Genomic DNA, 19,272 nt, shown 5'->3' on the forward strand with positions numbered 1-19,272 from the left:
TCTTTCTGCTCTTTTTTGGCAGTTCTAGGGAGGTGAGACTGGCTGCTTAAAGATATTTTCCATGTTGCTCATCTTTTCTTTCCTTTCGAGTGCCACATGGTCCCTCAGCTCAGATATAGGCCCCAAGGGAACTTAATCTATGAGTAAAACGCAGAACTAAGCAATAGTGATTAAAACCCAAAATGTTTTAGGCATACTGCTGCTGTTAGTGACACTGGTTTTGAATCCTTTCCCCTCTTCTCTCTCTCCCCTCTCTTAGCGTCTTGTTACAAGCTCCGTGATGCCACTTGTCATTCAGGTGAGCTATGTCAACACAGGATAGATGGAAGGGTCCCACTGCAAATCATATCACTAAAAACGTTATGTAAAGCCTACATCAGCTATAGCCAAAAAATTCCCTTTTCACATGTTACTAGCAATATCTTAAATTCTTCATTCCATACATTTCCAAGTCCTGTCACTGGAAGGATGGTAGCTCTTCTCATTTCATGTTTTCACTTTCTGTTTCTCAGGTGCTAGCACAACTAGAAAGTCTGAATCATTTTTAATTTCGCCCCCTTCCAAAAAGGTTTTCATTGATTTCCCCCCCCCCCACTGTGGTCAACTCTATTTTTTCGGTCTCATTTCTACATGAATATTGCTTATGCGGCCACGCTGACTTTCAATCTGTCTCCCCCCTGTAATAACTTTTGAATCTTTTTGATTAATTTAACTCAAACTTGATGGAATGGCAGTAGTCTCAGAAAAACACATGTTCCTACAATATCTGTTAATGCAGACAGCGCGCCAGAGGAGCAAGAACTAAATTCATGCCCCCACTGAGCAAACATTATTGTTTCTCTTGGCAGCTAGTACTCACTGGCCAACCCACACCTCCTGCTTCTTGCTTTGCGGGACTGTTCATCCGTGGTGTGGGGAGGAGACGAAATTAATGCAGCGGGGACGGAGGTGGTCTGGGGGATACGGGGAGCGAGTTTGTTGGAAATCAGGCCTCACTGCTTACAGCTCTACCCACAGGTACTGTTTTGTGGCTAAATTAAATCGATATTGTTTTACTTCAAACATGTCAAAAGCTTGACTTCAGCTTCAAATGGCATTATTTTTGTGGAGGTAAAGCCAGTACCTTAATATTATTTTAACAAAGCCTTCTGAAATGCACATACATTTCCAGTCAGCCGGATTCTTCCTTTTTGCTGAATACTGAACATTCTTTTCTTCCCCTCACTGTTGTCTTTGGCTGTAGAAATTGTACTTTCCACTTTCACAAAAACTGTAGGGGCATTATGAATGCCTGTATTTTTCTTGAGCAGACTTTTTGCTTTCTAACAAAACTGTTACGCTAGCTCACCTCACACAAGTTCAGCGTTAAGTATAGGATTGTAAAGCACAAGGTGCTTATCTACTTTCCCTGTGTAGTTGCAACTGAAAATTAAATTCTCCTTTGTATTTTCTAACAGAGTGCCACAGGGAATGGTTGAAAAGATGTCATGTTCTTCTTCAGCCGTCTGCATGTCAATGTGATAGACAAAATGATTTCTCTACAAACAGTACAAAACTGCTTTGGGGTCCTTAAGCAAAACAGGAATACAATTACTGGTTATTATCTGTCTTAGCAAATTGTTTTCTCCACAGTTATAAATAAAATATCTTAACTGGAAGTTTGTGTAGCCAGGTGTTGGCATTGTAAGAAGGAGAGCTGTATAGTGTTTCAGAATTTCTAATCAAATTACGAACTTTGATTATTATCTCCCAACAGCAGTCTCAGCAGAAAGAAAGTGTCATTATTCCTACTACACTGATAGGGAGAGTGAAGTGATTTGTCCAGGGTCACCCTGGAAATGGCAGAGTGGGCTGCAGTGAGATTCTGGCCCATGCTTTGGTGCTCAGAGATACACGCTAGAGTGCCAAAGCTCCTTACTTAGCTACAAAATCTTCTTCAAGATTTTATTAACCCATTTTAGCGCAGATTTCTTCCATGCGTTACTGTTCAAACTGATGAGGCTGACAGCCCAAGTCACATATTCCCCTCACAGCCATTCTGCCTATGTTATTTCTTTCATCCTAAAGTCTTGGGCTTAACTACTTGAAATTCTTCAGTTTGCCTTCCTCTTGTCCTTATTTTCAGGAGGCATCAGTGAGGATTCATTTTGCCTAGCTTTATCTGTCTGACCAGTGAGAGTGCTACCACAGTCAGCCATTTCAGCTCCCCGTGTGCTGAGCTGCCTTAGACATCCCTTGTAGGATGGATTGGGCCACCTTTTGGAGCTGCTTAGAGCAGGGAAACTTGATGAATAAGTCTGACTAAATGCCTGTTTTATAGTTAGCACAAGCCAGGTAAGCTGAATCACCCAACAAACAGCTTCCTGACACAAAAGAAAGTGGAAGCTAATAAGAAGTTGTCTTCATCTCTTCAGCTATGACATTTTGAAGCACTTGGGATGCTATTAGTACTTTTACTTAAGACCTTGTCCAGACCAGTTTTGAGATTGCACAAGGTCTTTGGGAAGCCTGTTCCAGTGCTTGCCCATCTTCATTTTGAAGAACTCCTTCTTAACATCTAATTGGGATTTGTCTTGCTGCAAGGCAGGACCAATGCCTCTCATCTGTTTGCTGCGCACCTCTGAAAAGTTTGGCTTCACTTCCTAAATAACCTTCCACCAGTGGAAGACAACTAAGTCCTCCCTTAGCCCCTACTTCTGCAGGATGAATGAACAAACAAGACCCTTCAAAAAGGGATGGCAATGGAATTTCCAACATTTTTATGACTTTTAGGATGAGATTCCCAGAAGGCTCATTCCATATTTTTTTTATTTCAAGTACTGTCAAATTGATAAATGATTCTCAGCTCTGGGAAGGTACTTATTAAGGCAATGACTTCTCACTGAATGATTGTAGGCACTTCAGAAGAGATGGTGTTTTCCTCAAAACTAACTGCAGTAGAAAAGAGGGATCCCACCAGGGGGGTGGCTATGGGGCAATATATCCCTAAATGGGTTTGGCATCAGATTTTGCCCTGGTATTTGTACTTTGCAGGAGTTTTGCAGAGGGGCATGTTCACCTGAGCACGTGAAATTGTTGTGGGGTTAGAAAGAGATCCCAGGTCGCTTTGGTCCTAATCCAACAGCTCTAGTCAGCCGGGCATGGGCGCACTTTGGTTTTACACAAGCATAAAACTTTACTTAAAACCTCCTGGAGTTTTCCTTCTTGGATTGGGGGTTTCACCAGATTTGTTTACCTTATAAATCATACATGTGGAAAGCGTATAAAAAGGTTAACCGCGTCCACAGTGAGCAGCAGTAAAGCATGGTGCAATAAAAGCTGAAAATATTGCCAGTTTCAGAGAAAGTTAAGAGAAACCATCTCCTCACGGCAGAGTGGAAACCATGCCACAATCATTTTCCACTTCTCTCGCACTCGACAGGCTATTTTATGACAAAATCCACAGCTAACAATAGCAGGATTTTCCCCTCCATACAGCACTGTTGGGCAGATGAATCACTGTCCCCTTTTTAGCTAATAACTAAATTAAGACGAGTGCTTTGTCTTCCCGAGTGCCCGAAGCCATCCTCTCCCACCTGCTGCCCTGTGGGAGCGGCAGCAGGGCTCTGCGTACCCTGAAAGGCCTGGTTTAAACCCACTTTTGAGGCGAGCTGGGGCCCAGACTCCTGGAGCCTGGTGGAGAGGTGGCCGAGGGCAGCGGGGCTGGGCCTCAGGGCGGTGGGGTGCCTGCCGCCCCCGGGCACACAGCTCCCTCAGACACCTGGTCGCTCCCTAGGTCTGTGTGTGTAAGGAGTGTGTGTGTGTAAGGAGTGGGCGTGGGGTTGCGAGGGGTGGTGGGTGGTGGTGAAGTGGTTGCTGCCCCTTTAAGGGCGGCCGGGGCCGGCAGCGCTGTCATGGCAACGGCTTGACAGCCGTGACCGGAAGTGATTGGGGGGGGTCAGAGGTCGCCGGTGGTAGCGGGAACATGGCGGCGGCGGCGGCCCTGGCGACGCTGGGTGCTAGCGCGGCCGCGCTCCCCGCGGCGGCGGCTTCCTGAGTGGGGAGCGGAGCGGAGCCTCCTCCCGCCGCGGCGCTGCCCCGTCTCAGGTGAGGGAGAGTGAGGGAGGGAGCGAGCGAGCGAGCGGGCGGGCGGGCGGGCACGGGTGGTCCGGCGGCGGGGCTGACCAGCCGCTCCGGGTGTCCGCCGCTGGCCCGGCCTTGCCGGTTGTTTTCTCGCTGAGGTGCGGCCTGCCCCGCTGTGACCCTCCTGCTGTCTCTCCCCAGGCATGGTCGGCGCGCTGTAGGAGGGCCGGGAGCCGCGGCGATGCCAGAGGAGGAGTCGCTGGAGGAGAGCGCTTGAGCTTCGCCTGGGGATACGTTCAGTGTGTGCGGAACGTGTACGTTACCCGAAACCTTGGTTTCAGTACTGCTGGGTTTATTACATCTAGAGGAATAAACGGAGGCTTGTTGCTATAATCTCATCCTTAGTATCCTTCCTTTTGGAAAAAGCAGAGTCTCTTGTTATGACTCGCACATACACAGAAGTCAGTCAGTTTTTGCCAACTGTAGCTGGGTGGTTTTCCCTGTTTACTGTGCCTGTCGTCACTTCTCCTGTTGGTATTGGCATGTTTGCTGCTGTCTCGGCTAGATTTGCCCTCTGGCAAAGCTAAACTTTGACCTGAATGGTCCTTGTGTAAGAAGTGTGGCGTGAGTATGGAACAAGGCATGTGGCGTTTCACAACCAGGCTGTTCAGAACATAACTGTGGCTGTGGAAAGCTGCGTACCTTAAATAAATACTAGAATTAAACTACGCGTGCAGCTTCACATTGGTGCTTATGTGTATTCACTGTGATACAGTACTTGGTAGCCACTAGCCTTTTTTTAATCTCGATTTACGCTAGTGCACTGAGTGGACTGTGCTCGCATAATGGGGTAGTGTGTTTTGCTTATTGATTGCTAAGTATTGCCATATCTCATTTACTTCATGCTCTTGTTTTGAAGACACCACCCACTCTCTGCTTTTGGACCCCAGGAGCTTTCAGTTGTGGTTACCACAACAATGCTTTAATATTATTTCTCAAGCACAAACTTACTCTGCTGTAACACAGAGATTAACAGATGGTCTTTTTTTTCCCCTCTTCTTCTTACATTACAAATGGCGAAACTAGGATTAAAAAAAGGAAGAAAGCCAAAGTATGTCTTAAAATGAACGCAGAAAGCTGAAATGGGTTGGTTGACTTTGTAATCAGATTTTATAGTATTATCTAATACTCTGAATGTAAACCTTCACTGGCAGCTGTGCTATCTGGCTCCTCAGCAAATTGAGGTACAGTTTAACAGTGTGAAGACATAGTTTGGTCGATGTGTGGGCTGCAGCTGAAAAGTGTGGTCTCACTCCTTCAGCATCACTGGCCGTGGGTTACTGCTACTCTCTTTGTAGTGGATTTAGTGGTTGGATGGTTGCAGGGACAGTTGATCTAACAGTTTTATGCGGATGGCTTTCTGTCACATGGAACCTATTCTATTGAGCGTTTGGTCTGATAGGAATGAAAGCTGTTTCTCCTCCTGCACTAATGTAAACCAGCTGAGGGTTAAATATAATGTGAAACTACCTTGAGAAACCAAATCTCAAATTGGTCATTCAGAAAATAAGGACTACACTTAAAACTTCTGAAGAGTTTGGATCAAAAAAAGAAAAGTCAGCCATGTGTAGGGAATATGTGGTAAGAGTGAAGGGAGTCTGAGTCTGTGGAGGAATTTTCCCATCTTTCCAGAGTCTTTTCTCCATTCACTTCTTGCCAAAGAGCTTCTGTGCTAAAAAAGGGAAGCCTCTTACAAAGCATTATTTAGACCTCAGGGGCTGGTCCGCCCTGTGTACTCAGTGAGGCAGGAACCTTGAAGGAAAAATAATATTGTATCCTACTGTGAAAGCCAACTGAAGTTGTGTAGAGAAACCTTGATTCTGGTATGTTCCAACTCCTCAGTCTTAATGAGTTTTACTTTCATGGAGTTCCCTACCCTCCTCGCAAAAGCAATCTGAAAAGAAAATTGGAAGTGTAATGAGGCATCATCTTCACATCGGCCTGGGGTTTTAGCAGTGTTAGGGTTACTTGATCCAGCAAATCCTTTCTCCAGTCTCTCAGGTGGCAGGCTGTCATGAGTTTCATCTTATTCTGCTTCTACAGCAGCTATTTTTAATAATGCCAGGCTAGATTTGTAATCACCTGAACTGCCTCAGGTGCAAGTCCTCTTGTCCTTCTGCTGGCCTTTCTATTTGATTCTGTCCAAGACTTCTCCCTGTGGAGTTTTTGTCTCTTAATTTTTATTTAGACAGTCACATTTATATTCTTGCCTGTCACTTTTCCTGTCTTTCAGTGTGCTGCCGCCCCCCACTCCTCCAACCTCTGCTTTGCCAAAACAGACCTTTTCCTTTCGTTGGCTGCTTCTTCCAGCTTCTTGGGAGATGCAGAGTCTCTGTCTCAGTTTATGCTTTCCTACTACCTAGTCATCCCGTACAAATGATCTTTGTTTTCCTCTGTCTTTCTTTTTTTCCTAATTTTATTCTCCTGTTCTCCACTTACAGACTTGTTCAAGGTTGTCCCTTCCTTGCTCCCTTATTTCTTCAGGTCGTGTTGCTGAGAACACATGGACAAGACTCCTCATATTCAGTATCTGGTATTAAGTTCCATAATCTGCTTTAATGTTTTATTAGCTATGGACTGAGGAGAGCTGGCTTGTCTGTGTTGCATGTGTGTTGTTTAGTCAGCACTTAGAGCTAAGAGAGGGGAAAATGGAACCTTTAGAGAGTTGACTTTTTGAAACAAGGCCCCACTGAGTGTGTGCAAAGGCTCGCAGTTTGGTTTTATGTGACTTTTTTTTGACCTGGCCAAAAAGTAAATCTCTCTTGAAAGACCATTCTGTGTTATAAAGTCCATTGTTGCTGCTGCAGGCCACTATGAGATGTGAGATAGCAATGTTAGCAGACTTCTTGAAATGTAGGCAAAATGTCTCTTCTTTTTCTCTTAGCTGAAATAGTTTGCTTGTGAATTTGTTTTGCTATAGTAAACTTAATTACTTAATTTCATGTTTGTATTAGGGTGTCTTACATGCTTAGGGGTTTAAAACTGAGGGAGTCTTTACTCGTCAATACAAAATTAATTGCTCTACTAGGTTCACCCACTATACTTTCATGAGTTTGAGAAAATGAATCTGCCTTTAATCTGACATCAGGCTTATTTTTTGGTGTTTGTTTCTGCACACCCCATCCCCTGGGATTCCTTGAAACAAACCTGTTTTTTTTCAATCTTGCTGCTTTTAAACATTCCTTTCTAAGACTTTGCATCTATGATATTAAAAGTCCCATCGCTCTTAAGGGAGTGGTTTTTTTGGGCATCCTTTGGTATAATATGTGCTATTTATGTTATTTTAGGTAGCAAGGGAGCAGGTATTGCTTTCATTCCAGTGGTTCTGAAAGGTATTCCTTAGTATCAAATGCTTTCTCCTTGAGCTTACGGTGGTTTTGTTGTTTTTAAGACATCCAGCATATCTCATGGTTGAATGAAATCTGTATCTATTTGCTCTTCTCTTTTGATGGCAGCTTCAGAGGTGCCATGAAGACTAAATGAATAGACTGCCTGATGAGTCTGTATGAAGCAGTTATGTGTCTCACCACATGTTGCATGTAAAAGAGAATTAATTATTTTTGAAAATAGTTTAGTCTTTTATAAAATTACTGTTTGAATCATGGAAGTCTTCCTTTAAACTACTGTGTCCCCAGACATGCTCACATTTTCCGGTGTGATTTAATATATGAGTGATAGATTGTTTTGTACTCCTTCACCAACCCATTGAAATGACAGAGCTGGTTTGAGCGAGAAGAGTCAAAAGATAACCAAAATCCCAGGCTTTTACAGGAGAACAAGAAACAAAACACAACCAAGCCATGCACTGTTCTTGCTAAATCAAAGACCAACAATGGCAGGCAGTGCAGGTACTGACAAGTACGCACAATCATGATTTTTTAAACAGGAATGGAGTTACTTTGATTTCCTGTGATACGGTTATTTGTATCAGACTGGTAATGGTTGTCGCAGATCAAGATTTAACTTACTGTTCAAAGTAACTGGAATTTGTTTCGGCTATACGTGAAACAAACATACAGATCTGTGGCTAGTGCTAGTGTGTATTATTTTTTTTCCCCCTTTTAACTTTTGCATGGTCAGTATGATGATGATTCCACCCAAATATAAATGTTAATTGTTAAGTAACAGAAAATACTCTGTATGACCCTTCAAATCTATTAGGAAGACCCTCTCTGGTGTTTGAAGGTAAAAATGTTACCGTCTTGCTACATGTGAAAGCTTGCTTGAAATGCCTCGTCTGGCCACTTGCACAGTTTTAATAGTCATGAAAGTGCTGAGAATCCTCTGTTTAGCTTGATCAGCTCTTGGAGAGACAGAAGCAGTAGATAAGATTCAAAACTTTTTTTTTTTCCTCAAAGAAGATTCTTTATGTCTAAATAATAAATTCCACATCACTTGGTAATTTTGCTCTTAGGTTTCATTATGGTTACTCTTATCTACTGTTGGTATTGATTTTTAACATCGATTTCCCAAACCTCCATGCGAGGAACAATCTACAGCCTGCATTTGTTCAGATCGAGTATTAGCATTATGTGTTTGAATTCGGAAGATAATTGCATATCTTGCAAATTACCCAATAGCTGTTTCATCTTGAAACATTTAGAAATCCATTTTAGTTTCTTGTAATTATAATGTTTTAGTCAGACAGCAATTTAAACTTAGGACAGCACTTTGGCAGTGATATGCTTGTGTTTCTAAAATGAGCCTAGTTTCTGTGGTTAAATTTTCCTTTCATTTAAATATAGATTTTAATCAGTGTAGGCCAAACTTTTCCAACCATGTTTAAAATTAGCTCAAGCCATATTTTAAAAAATAGGTTCTCCTAATGTCATTTAACTTATGTAGAAGTGAATGTTTTTAAGATGGTTAATGCTTTTGAAGTGTTTTTACAATTTATTTTCAAAAAACGTTTATAGACTGGCTCAAATATGACTTGATACTAGTGGTCTCTTTGTAATAAATATCACTGAAAGCACTTCATGCGGTGCTTCTGAAATTTGAAAGGTAGCTGTTCAGAAAGAAACTGTAAATTCCACTCATCAAGCAGCTAAGTTATGACATCAAAACAAAGTAAAATGCTTGCTTTTCTCGCAGACTTCCATGCAAGCGTTGTTTTGGAGATTACTGAAGTTTTCATTGGTCATCTTGTACTTCTTTAAGCAGGGTATAGTTACCATTTTCAATTGGTAACGTGAAGATGTAAATAGATGTACAGCAAGCGTTAAGCTTTGTGTAGAGGATGTTCAACATCATACGTATTCCAAAATAAAAGCGGAAATGAGTCTGAATTGAATCTATCAGGTGGCTGTTACAACTCCCTGAATTACTGCTAAACATTTGGTAGTTTCAGTTTCTAGAAAACTATTAAAAATAACCAAGCAAAAAGACCTCCAAAACTGCTACCAATCTTCTGTCGTTTTTACCCAAATACAGGATAAAAAGTCTTTGCTATACCCGGAAAGTTTTCCAGTTGGCGACGTGTTCAGAGATCAAGGGAGTCAATCTGTCAGTAGACTTCCCTTCAGATAGACCATTTCTGCTGATCACAGGTAGGGTGAGATGCTTTCACAGAGAAACGTGAGGACAAATGTCATAAGAGGGAGATGAGTTGCGTGGATTTCTGTTACATGGAATGCAGCGTGTTTTTATGTGAGATGCGCCGGTTCTGTACTGTTTCTTTAGTGAAAACAGTACAGAAAAGAAATACTGTCCTGGTTTCGGCATGGAACTGTGCAAAATCTGACTTAGTTTTTCAAGTGCTTTATTTTATTATTCAGATGCTAGAAGGACTAGATCCTTCTAGTTTTTAATACTTAATCTTACAGTAATCATGCGTCTGTTCAGCTGATCAATTCCATTTGCTATCAAGATCATGTTTGTTACTGTGATTTTAATGATCTAGAATTTAAAGAACATTGGTTTTGAAAGAGCTTATAATACTATAGCGATAGTAAACAATAGCAAATTTATCAATGACTGGTAAAGCTTCCTTTTTTTCCAATTGTTGCAGGTTGTGCTATTATTTTTAAGAAACTTAAATGGAACAAACACTTTTTAATTTCACTCAACGATTTTTCTCATAAACAAGACTAACTCTTACCCAGAATTCATGTGGTACAGTGGGAATTTCTCAAGCATTCAGCTCACTGAATAGCAGTTACATGTTTTCTGCTCATTGAAAAACAACTTTTGACTCTTCTGGTAAGATAAAGCCAGGAGACAGTGATGACCACATGCTGATCTATGGAAGTTAACTTTTCAAAGTGAACCAAACTGCAAACTGGCTTCCAGCTTTCAGGCCATCGTCAGGACTTGGAGCTTGTTCCTAGTTCTTCTGTGTAAATTTTTTAGATTGTGTATCAGCTGGAGTTGGGGGCCATGTGCTCCAGGGAAGTCATCGCTAGGTCCTTTAATAAAGCTGAGGGAAAACTACAAAAGATTTCTCAAAGAGCAAAACAAGCAGAAGAAATATTTACCTGATAAGTCTCTATTGGGAGTCAGTCCATTTTTAATTTTTTTATTTTTTTAAACTCTCCACTCATGGAAAACCTCTTGAGTATAACATTTCGGAACGTGTGAGGTAATATGCTCATGCCAAGGGTATTGAGCCAATCTGTAGAGTCTGGTAAGGTAAGGCTAATCATTTCTTTTCAGCCTCCTGCAGTGCCTCCTGGTCTTCTCTCTTCAGTGTGAAAACACCATGAAATCTGTCAACCTAACTAGTGAATTCCCTTAAAAAGAAAACAGTTTTAGCAATTTCTTTCAAGGTCTCTTGCCCAGGTCAGTAGATTTGTCCTCAGGACAAGTAAAAACGATGCACTGCCAGTGAACTAATTACGTGTAATTCATCATCAGATAGTGGAAACAATTAATGTTCTGGGAATTGGCATGCATTTCCCATTTGGAAAGGGGGTGTTTGGTTTGGTTTAATCTCTCTTAAATAATTGCAGACCATCTAGGAAGATGGAATGTAATGTTCTGTGTATGTTTGATCTTTCTAAACTTTGGGGATAGACTGTTTTAGGAAGAGATTGGTCTTACTGCATTTTGTGCTGTCTCCACGAGATGGATAGATTTTGCACTAGGGTTTCCTTAGAAAAATACATGTGTGTCAATCTGATTTACAAGAAGTGTTTTGCAGACTCATCTATTTCTAACCATTGAAAGTGACAAAGGGTGTGTCTCTCCCAAAATTATGGCTTTGCTCAGAGAAGTGTGTTCTCTTATTAGGAACATCAGGTTTAAATTTTCACTCGAATACCAAGTTTTAAATAAAATCCTGACAGTTATCCGCTATTTCCAGTGCTTGCATGGGTCTGCTATTTGTTACAAAATAGATACTTCATTATTTTTTTCATAAATGGTTGTATCTTTAGATCCCAATTTCCAAAATTTACTTAGAACACTCATTTTTTGTAAAAACTTTGTTTGCAGGAAGTTTTTTTACTTATGTTGTAATAATGGTAGGCATTGTACTTACTGTATCTCAGTCCTGCTCTGAAGAAAGAATCTTGGTCTCTTTCCTAAATATTGAGAAGCATTTGGTTTTGCACCTCTGTTGGATATAGGGTTAGATGTTGAACAGCGTCAACTTCACTAAGCAATAAAAAAATGCCACTTTAAGACAATGCTTTGACTGAATAATACATCCCATTTAGATTTTGACAGTGAATGAGAGAGCTGTGTGTTTATCATGTCTGCTGCCTTAATAGTTTTTGAATGACAAATGCCTGAAACAATGTCAAGGGTTAAACAGCTATATTTTTTTGTGTGTTCTTATTACAGTAGGTCATTGGAGGACCTTGAGAGATGGCTGATCTGTAAAATTGAGAAAAAGGCTCTGTAGTTATGGTAGAATGGAAATTAAGTATAGGCAGAAGCAAATGTGGCTTGAGTGATCACAATAGGGATATTGCTAAAATTATTGTTGATAACACGGGAATATGTATTATCTTTTGTCTAAAGGGAAAATAGCTAAAATTAAGGGGTTTTTTTTGTTAAAGTAATTGCGGTAAGCTAGTCTACCGAAGAACAGTATGACGTGATGTGCAGCAGAATATCTTTGAAAATACACTAATAGCAGTTATTTTGAATTAATGAAAGAACCTTATGAAAAGTTTACAGGATTTAGTAAGCTTTAATCGTGTCAGTCATAAGTTAGTAAGATTTTCTTACGGCCTGCCTTCTCTCTGTGCCTTTGCAGCTCAGCAGACCATCACCCTTCTGCACAGCACTGTGCCCCTGAAGTGGCTATAGCAAATACTTATTTCCCTTATTTTTAGGGGAAACTTTTAAGTTATTCCCACGTTGCCTGCAGCCCCAAGTGTGTTCAGAGTCTTGTTTATTTTATATGTAGGCAGTGGCAAATAGAGGTGGTAAATATGTCTGTTTTTTCTTTTTTAACTTTATATAAGGCATCCATAAAAATCTGCTAAGCAAACTGCTATGCAGTGCTAACATTGCGTATCTTGTCCGTAGCTTTGTTATCATGAGCACCGGGCATGTAGAATTAAGCTTGCTTTCAGAACAAAAAGTATCATCGTTGCGAGCAGAATGCTAACATGAGTTTGCATATTAGAAAGAAAGAGAGATTACATTTCCTGTGTCCATCATCTCTCACTGCATCTTGAAATACAGAATTAGCTGAAAAAGGCATATTTAGGACAGACTTTTGCTGAAGTTTAGAAACATGTCATTTATTCATAAACATAAAATTAGCAAACCTTAAAATTTAAGGAAACCATCTGGTAGCTTTGGATTTCTATATGTATTCTATATGTACAGTAGTAACACAGATGATAATTTTTACTAGGATTATCACAAAAATGACATATTGGTTAGGAGTTACCCCAAAAATGGAAAATAGTAGTTGCAAAATATTGTTGTACATTGGGTTCCACAGGCTGCAGAATATTTTAGAAAGAAAATCTTCAGCAGTGCTGAAAATTATCTGATCTGGCAGAAGAGTTATATTTTAATGAATGCTTATAGGATGGCAAGAGGAAAGAGAAATTATCAGCAGGTATTTCATCGGTTGAAAACTGCTGTTACTGCTGTAGCTCTCCAGCCATTTAGGTAAGTGTTTACTAACTTTACAGGGATTATGTTACAGAATTTAGAGCAAATGCCTTTGTTTGGCCTCAATATCCTGTAAAGATACCAATTCCCAGGATTTTTGTATATTGGACCTTAGTTCCTCTGCATGCAACTGGTGCAAGTCTCCCAGCTCATAAGAACTTGGGTTTTGGTGTTAGTATGGAGCAGTTGCATCTTGTTTTGCAAGACCTCAATATCTGCCTTTCTCTTGAGAAAGGTTATGGTATGTGTTTCTGCCAATTTCAATGTCTTGAATGATTTTAATGTTTCGAGTGAAGTTATCAAGAACTTTCATTTCTGGTTGGGGAGCTATTTGATATAGAACCATCAGTCTGTTGTTCCTTAAGTAGGTGGTTGTTTTCTTCTTAACATCTCTCCCTTAACTGAAATTTACTAAAAGCTGTCAGATTTCCGCTGAGCATGTACTGAAGAGCTAGAACATAAAAGTGAAGTTCATGTTGGAATGTGATCTGGAGGGAAGCAAAGTTGTGGGCAAATATTTTTCTTTTTTCCAAATGTTAAGCTACAGCCATGCTAATAATATTTCTACAAAAACATTATTGGGCTAATTTAAAGCAAAACTCTAGAACTGTTATATCCCATATGGCATGAAACATTCCTGCCTTTTTTTTTTTCTCCTGGTGTATTAACTTCTTACACAGAAAGGAAATGAATTTTAGAAAGAATGTTATACATAAGCCATTTGAGACATTCTCTGTTAAGGAAATACCAGCTGTCAAGAAAGATGCAGCCAATGTTGAGTTATACTAAAAACATTGTAAAGGAAATATTTGTCAAGGAAAAGTGGATTAATGAAAACATTTTAACTATTTTTGCTCTGGAAGAAGATTAGGGAAGTTCTATGTAAGCCTCTTCTAAATGCAACCATTATTAAAAGCCACCAATTTGTTTTTTCAGAAGGAAGTTGACTTAGGTAAGTTGTTCTCTAATGAACAATAAAGACATTTCTGACTACAGTGTAACGGGGCGGGGGGGAAGGCTTGGAGTCATTATACTTTATTACCTTCAAATTCTATAAGCTTGCTTTCATTGATTCTTCTTGATGGAAGAAGAATTTATATCAAAAAGAAAATAGGTTACGTTTCAGGATTTTCATATTAATGGTTTTATTTGAAAATCAGTTCTTTTATGAGCAATTAATAGCACTAGGAGGCATTATTTTGCTTCTGTAGAGGAAAATAGTGAAGTGCATATAAAAAGGAACCTGAATCGGGCATTTGAAACATTAAATATGATAGGATTTACTCTTTCTTTAATCCAGTCTATCCTGCTGGTGTTACGGAGTTGTAAACTCAATATGCAGATTTACTGTAGTGGTTTGAAATGTAAGCTTTTGGTTTAATTACCACTTTGCTCTTTTTCCCCATTAGTCTGTTGATACTATCAAATCCACCCTGAAATGCAGCAAATACAGAAACAGTTATATCTGGTACCTTTCTAGATAATGCTCCATTTTATTTATTTATTTTATTTGGGTAGAGAGGTTGAAGGGGATGCTGAGATGTTATGGTTTATGTCGCTCAATGTTGAGTTTTTGACTTCAGAAAAGCATTAATATTGTACATGGGACTGCTAGGTCTTCCTCTTTTTAAGATATCATAGAATCAAAGAATGTGTTGGGCTGGAAGGGACCTTTAAAGGCCATCTAGTCCAACCCCCCTGCAGTAAGCAGGGACATCTTCAACTAGATCAGGTTGCCCGGAGCCTCATCCAGCCTGGCCTTGAATGTCTCCAGGGATGGGGCCTCCACCACCTCTCTGGGCAACCCGTTCCAGTGCCTCACCACCCTCAGTGTAAAGAACTTCTTCCTGATGTCTAATCTAAACCTACCCTGCTCTAGTTTAAAACAATTGCCCCTCGTCCTATTGCTCCATGCCCTTGCAAACAGCCCCTCCCCAGCTTTCTTGTAGGCTCCCTTCAGGTACTGGAAGGCTGCTAGAAGGTCTCCCCACAGCCCCTCACAGCCTACTTAAGTGTTGAGTTTTTGATTTTAGAAAAAGCATTAATATTGTACATGGGAATGCTAGGTCTTCCTCTTTTTAAGATATCCTATGTTTTCATTATAATTATCTTCTGGAAATTCATGAAGCTCAGTGTGTTTTCTTTTGTTCTTTGAAAATACTAAAATTACATTTCTCAAGTTACATGATTGCCATTAGATACGAGCGGCTGTTGTTCCCCAAAATTTTCTTCACGCTGGGCTCGTGATCTTAGACTTGGTTAAAATATCAGCAGAAACATAAGTACCAAATGATATATGGGCTAAATCTTTAAATGTCACCTGCATCTCTACATTTGAATTGACGGTTTGTAATTCCATTAGCACATTACCTTTTTTCCCCCATAAAAAAACTTACTGTTCAGGATGGCTTGTATTTTAGGAATGCCTTAAAGATTTAAGGAATGCGGTCTGTAGAACGCATTTTACTTGTTGCACATGGTTGGTGTTGTATACTGAACTGAGTAAAGGACTGAAGAAGATGGTCATCTGAAGGTTTCTTTAGTTAAATGCCACTCTCAAGAACTGGATTTTGCATTTTGCTTGATAAGCAAGATCCATAACTTTGTTATTAACAATGACTAATTGTGATCTTTGTATTGAATAGTAAGGTTTCAAGTTGGACACCTACAAAATAAAGAATGCAAAGATTTCACAGCTGCTACTGAAGCTAATAGCAACTGTGAATTGTGCATGTGATGTACTGCACAGTGACAAATATTCTGGAAAAAAATTAGTCTGGAAATGCTCCAGATTAGACAGACATAGACAGACACAATTCTTATACTTTGTGCTGTGGATCTTGAGTTATGAAAATATAAGTAGAATCTGTTGTGAGAATAAATTACTGACATATAACACTTTCAGATAGTAGTATAATAAGCATAATACAGAGGAAAAAAGGGGGGGGGGAAGGCGATTTTGTCCTAGGATTTTAATAGCTTAGGCTAATTTTAGCACTGTACTATGAGAAGGGGAAAAAGAAATACAGAGTAAATTCTCCCTGTTAACCCTGCTGTCAAAGCACCTGTATTGGATGAGGCAGGGTTCCTGTTTGAAAAAAAAATCAAGCAGAAAGGAAGGAATGGCCTTAATTCTGATGTGTTATAATTTCTGTGTGTTTGATTGTGCAACTTCAGTATCCCAAGTGTTTTTTGACTGTGATATGAAGGTGACAGGTCATTAACAGTGTGCTGGGTGGTGCTGAATGCCCATGTCTTTAAGCTGTGGGTGTAGCAAAGTGTAATTATGCTGCGGATGACCCCTTACCAAAGGTAATATTCTCCCTCGTGTAAATTCTGATGGTCCTGTATCTGACCTAAATGCTTTTCAGGCTGAAACTAGCTGTTGTATGTTAGACTTTCACAGAATCACTTCATCTGTAGTCTGAGACTCTGCTTTACTGGCAATCTGTTTTATCGTATGCAAAATGATGGATATCTGAGATCAATGCTGACTCTAAAGAGAAGTAACTAGACTGAGTTCCTGAATATAGTATCAAGACCACTAATCATGTCAGGGCTAGAAAAAAAATCTGTCAGTATTCCAAGTTATTTCTGCAAAGCAGTTAACAATCGTAAATGATTCTGCAGTTTGACTGAATTATACAGATCCTACTTTATGCATCTCACTTTAAATCTTGCTTTTGTCCAGAGTGAAATAGTTCTTTGTGTATTTACAGATGTGTGATTGAGCATATGGTTATTGTTCCAAGGAGAAGCAAGAGGAAAATAGCCTCTTCTAATCTGTCAATTCACGTATGAAAATTTTCCTTATAGTTACTCTTGTGAAAATTGTACTAGCCATCTAGGACGGCTTTTTTTCGATTTCAGTCTGATGCTTTGGCAATCAAGATGAATGATGTTGATCAGGGTGCCTTTCTTCTGAGAAATTAATGCTGAACCACTATGCATTGATTGACTTCTACTGTCTAATTGGTGATAGACAGGTTTGCCCAATCTGTGTTGGCTTTCACAGTGAAGTTAAGCCTGAAAATGTACTTGAAGTTATTTGATTTAAATATATCTTAGTCTTTTATGGTGTTTAGAATGAGACAAAGCTTATTTGATGAGCTAGCAGACATCTTTACAGGTGGATAACTGGAGAGATGCATTTTGAATGAGGTGTGAAGCTTGGGAGTTTTAGTTTTAACCTAGTTTACTTTGTTTGATGGTCAGTTAAATCTCTTCTTTAGCTGTTGATTGAGGACACAGTAATCATTTCTCTGGATATATCTGGTTACAAATTACATTTAATGCCCTGAATTCCATGCCAGTGAGAAAAAAAATACTCCTCTATGTACTTCTGAAGTAAGAACTTTGGGGTGGGGGGGAGTTATTGCTACAAAAGATATTTCTATTATGTCCTGTATAATAGAAAGTGACTAAATTATATTATCAAAATGTATAACAACTTTAACAAAATTGCAGATTGTAGATGTTCTCTAATAGGGCATCTTGCATCTGAGTTGAGCTGGTTCTAAATGCATAGAAAAACCTACTTTCAGTTTAAAAGGGTCAGTTATGATATATCTTGATGTAATTTTCCATCTATATGTTCGATATCTTTATCTGACAGCATAGAAGCTAGAGATGGAAAGTTATAAAGAGAAATTATTTGACTACCTTAAGTGTTATGGGACAATTGATAGATGAGTCCCATTAGCCATGTTGTGTTGAACTGCAGCCAGCCATTTTGAAATATTTTAAATCCCTAGCGTTCCTGAACAATTGGAGGAGAATCCTTTTCTGATATTCCTTCTAAAATGGATTATCATTTATTTTTGTTGTAGTTTATTCTAAGAATTTCAGTGAAATATCAGGAAATTATTACATTTTTTCCTTAGTGACTAATGCAGTGAAATCTGACTTGAAGCTCGGAATCTGTTACCGGTAAAAAAGGCTTAAGATTAGGCTGTTAGAGGTTTTAGATTACTTTAAATTTCTTATTTCCCGTAAAATACCTAAAATCCCACCAGTATAAGTCATAAGGTGTATTTGTTGGGTGGAGAATCCTGTGAGAGCAATCTTGTGCAAAGCTAGTTTTGCAAGTTCTTCTTTGTTTTGTTCATTACACTTGTGTAGATGCTTTTCCATTGCCAAACCCCTTCAGAGTTTCCAGTTTATCAACATTTTGAGATGCAGAAAGTGATTGATGCGAAGCTGTGTCTGTAGCAGCTGCCCAACTGAAGCTTGAAGCAATGCCAGGGCGTTGGTGCTGAGTTTACTAGAATGGCTTTCTCTATTTCTTGCTCTATCACCATTAATCTCTTTCTTCTTTGCCCCAATGTTAGTTATTAAAAATTCTGACATCCTAAGAAATGCTTATCAAATAACTTCTCGTTCTGTTTGTCTATTATATTCTTTTTGCATGCTGCAGGATACTGTAAATGGCTCTGGAAAGCATAGTGAAAAAAGTAAAGGCTTAATATCAATAAATGAAAAGGATCTTTCAGTCGTTGCTCACGACTTCTAGTCTACTTAGATGTTTGGTATTGGGTCCTCTTACTAAAATGTGGAGAGAGTGAGAGAGAAATGTTGGAAAATCAGTGAACTCTTTCGTTTTGTTTTGGAATATATTTACCTTTTCCCAAAGCAAATTTAAATAATTTTGTTAGGCCATACTATAACAGAGAACTACTGAGACCTTATACACATTCTAAAAAGCTTTAAAATAGGAAACAGTTTCACCTGCTTCCCTCCTCTTGTTTATTTTTGTCAGTGGTTGGCGTGAAAATGTTGTCTTTGATCTTCATGTTTTGTCTTTTAACCTCTTACTTTTTTTCTCAGACTTACAATATTGCAAAACCAACATTTGCTTCATGAAGTTTTGAACTGTTTGAAATGGAGCTGAGGACTGATGAATTTTTAAGCGATTTTATAGTCTCTAAATTTTGCAGCTAGCAGGGAGGTATTTTCAGAATTGTTGGCATAATTCAGAGTTTCTTAAAAGTTGACCTGGTTTGAGTTAGGACCAGGACCAAAGGAATAATTCTAGTGGTTAAAGACGGAAACCCCCTTATGCTGAATTTGGAA

At 39.4% G+C, this 19,272-nt stretch overlaps 1 protein-coding gene across 3 annotated transcripts in view; it reads left to right on the forward strand.

The window, feature by feature from the left end:
- The first annotated feature begins 3,930 nt into the window (after window positions 1-3,930).
- LCLAT1 (lysocardiolipin acyltransferase 1) overlaps window positions 3,931-19,272 on the forward strand; it is a 118,442-nt gene continuing 103,100 nt past the window's right edge. Inside the window, exons 1-4 of one of the 3 annotated variants that reach the window (XM_054194060.1) lie at window positions 3,931-4,086; window positions 4,264-4,376; window positions 6,564-6,655; window positions 9,556-9,671. The gene's annotated coding sequence lies outside the window, so the exon portion shown is untranslated. The remainder of the gene's footprint in view (window positions 4,087-4,263; window positions 4,377-6,563; window positions 6,656-9,555; window positions 9,672-19,272) is intronic. The other 2 variants (XM_054194059.1, XM_054194058.1) reach the window with 2 other exon arrangements.

This window comes from Rissa tridactyla, chromosome 3 (assembly GCF_028500815.1).
Source record: "Rissa tridactyla isolate bRisTri1 chromosome 3, bRisTri1.patW.cur.20221130, whole genome shotgun sequence".
Classification (NCBI taxonomy): Eukaryota; Metazoa; Chordata; class Aves; order Charadriiformes; family Laridae; genus Rissa; species Rissa tridactyla.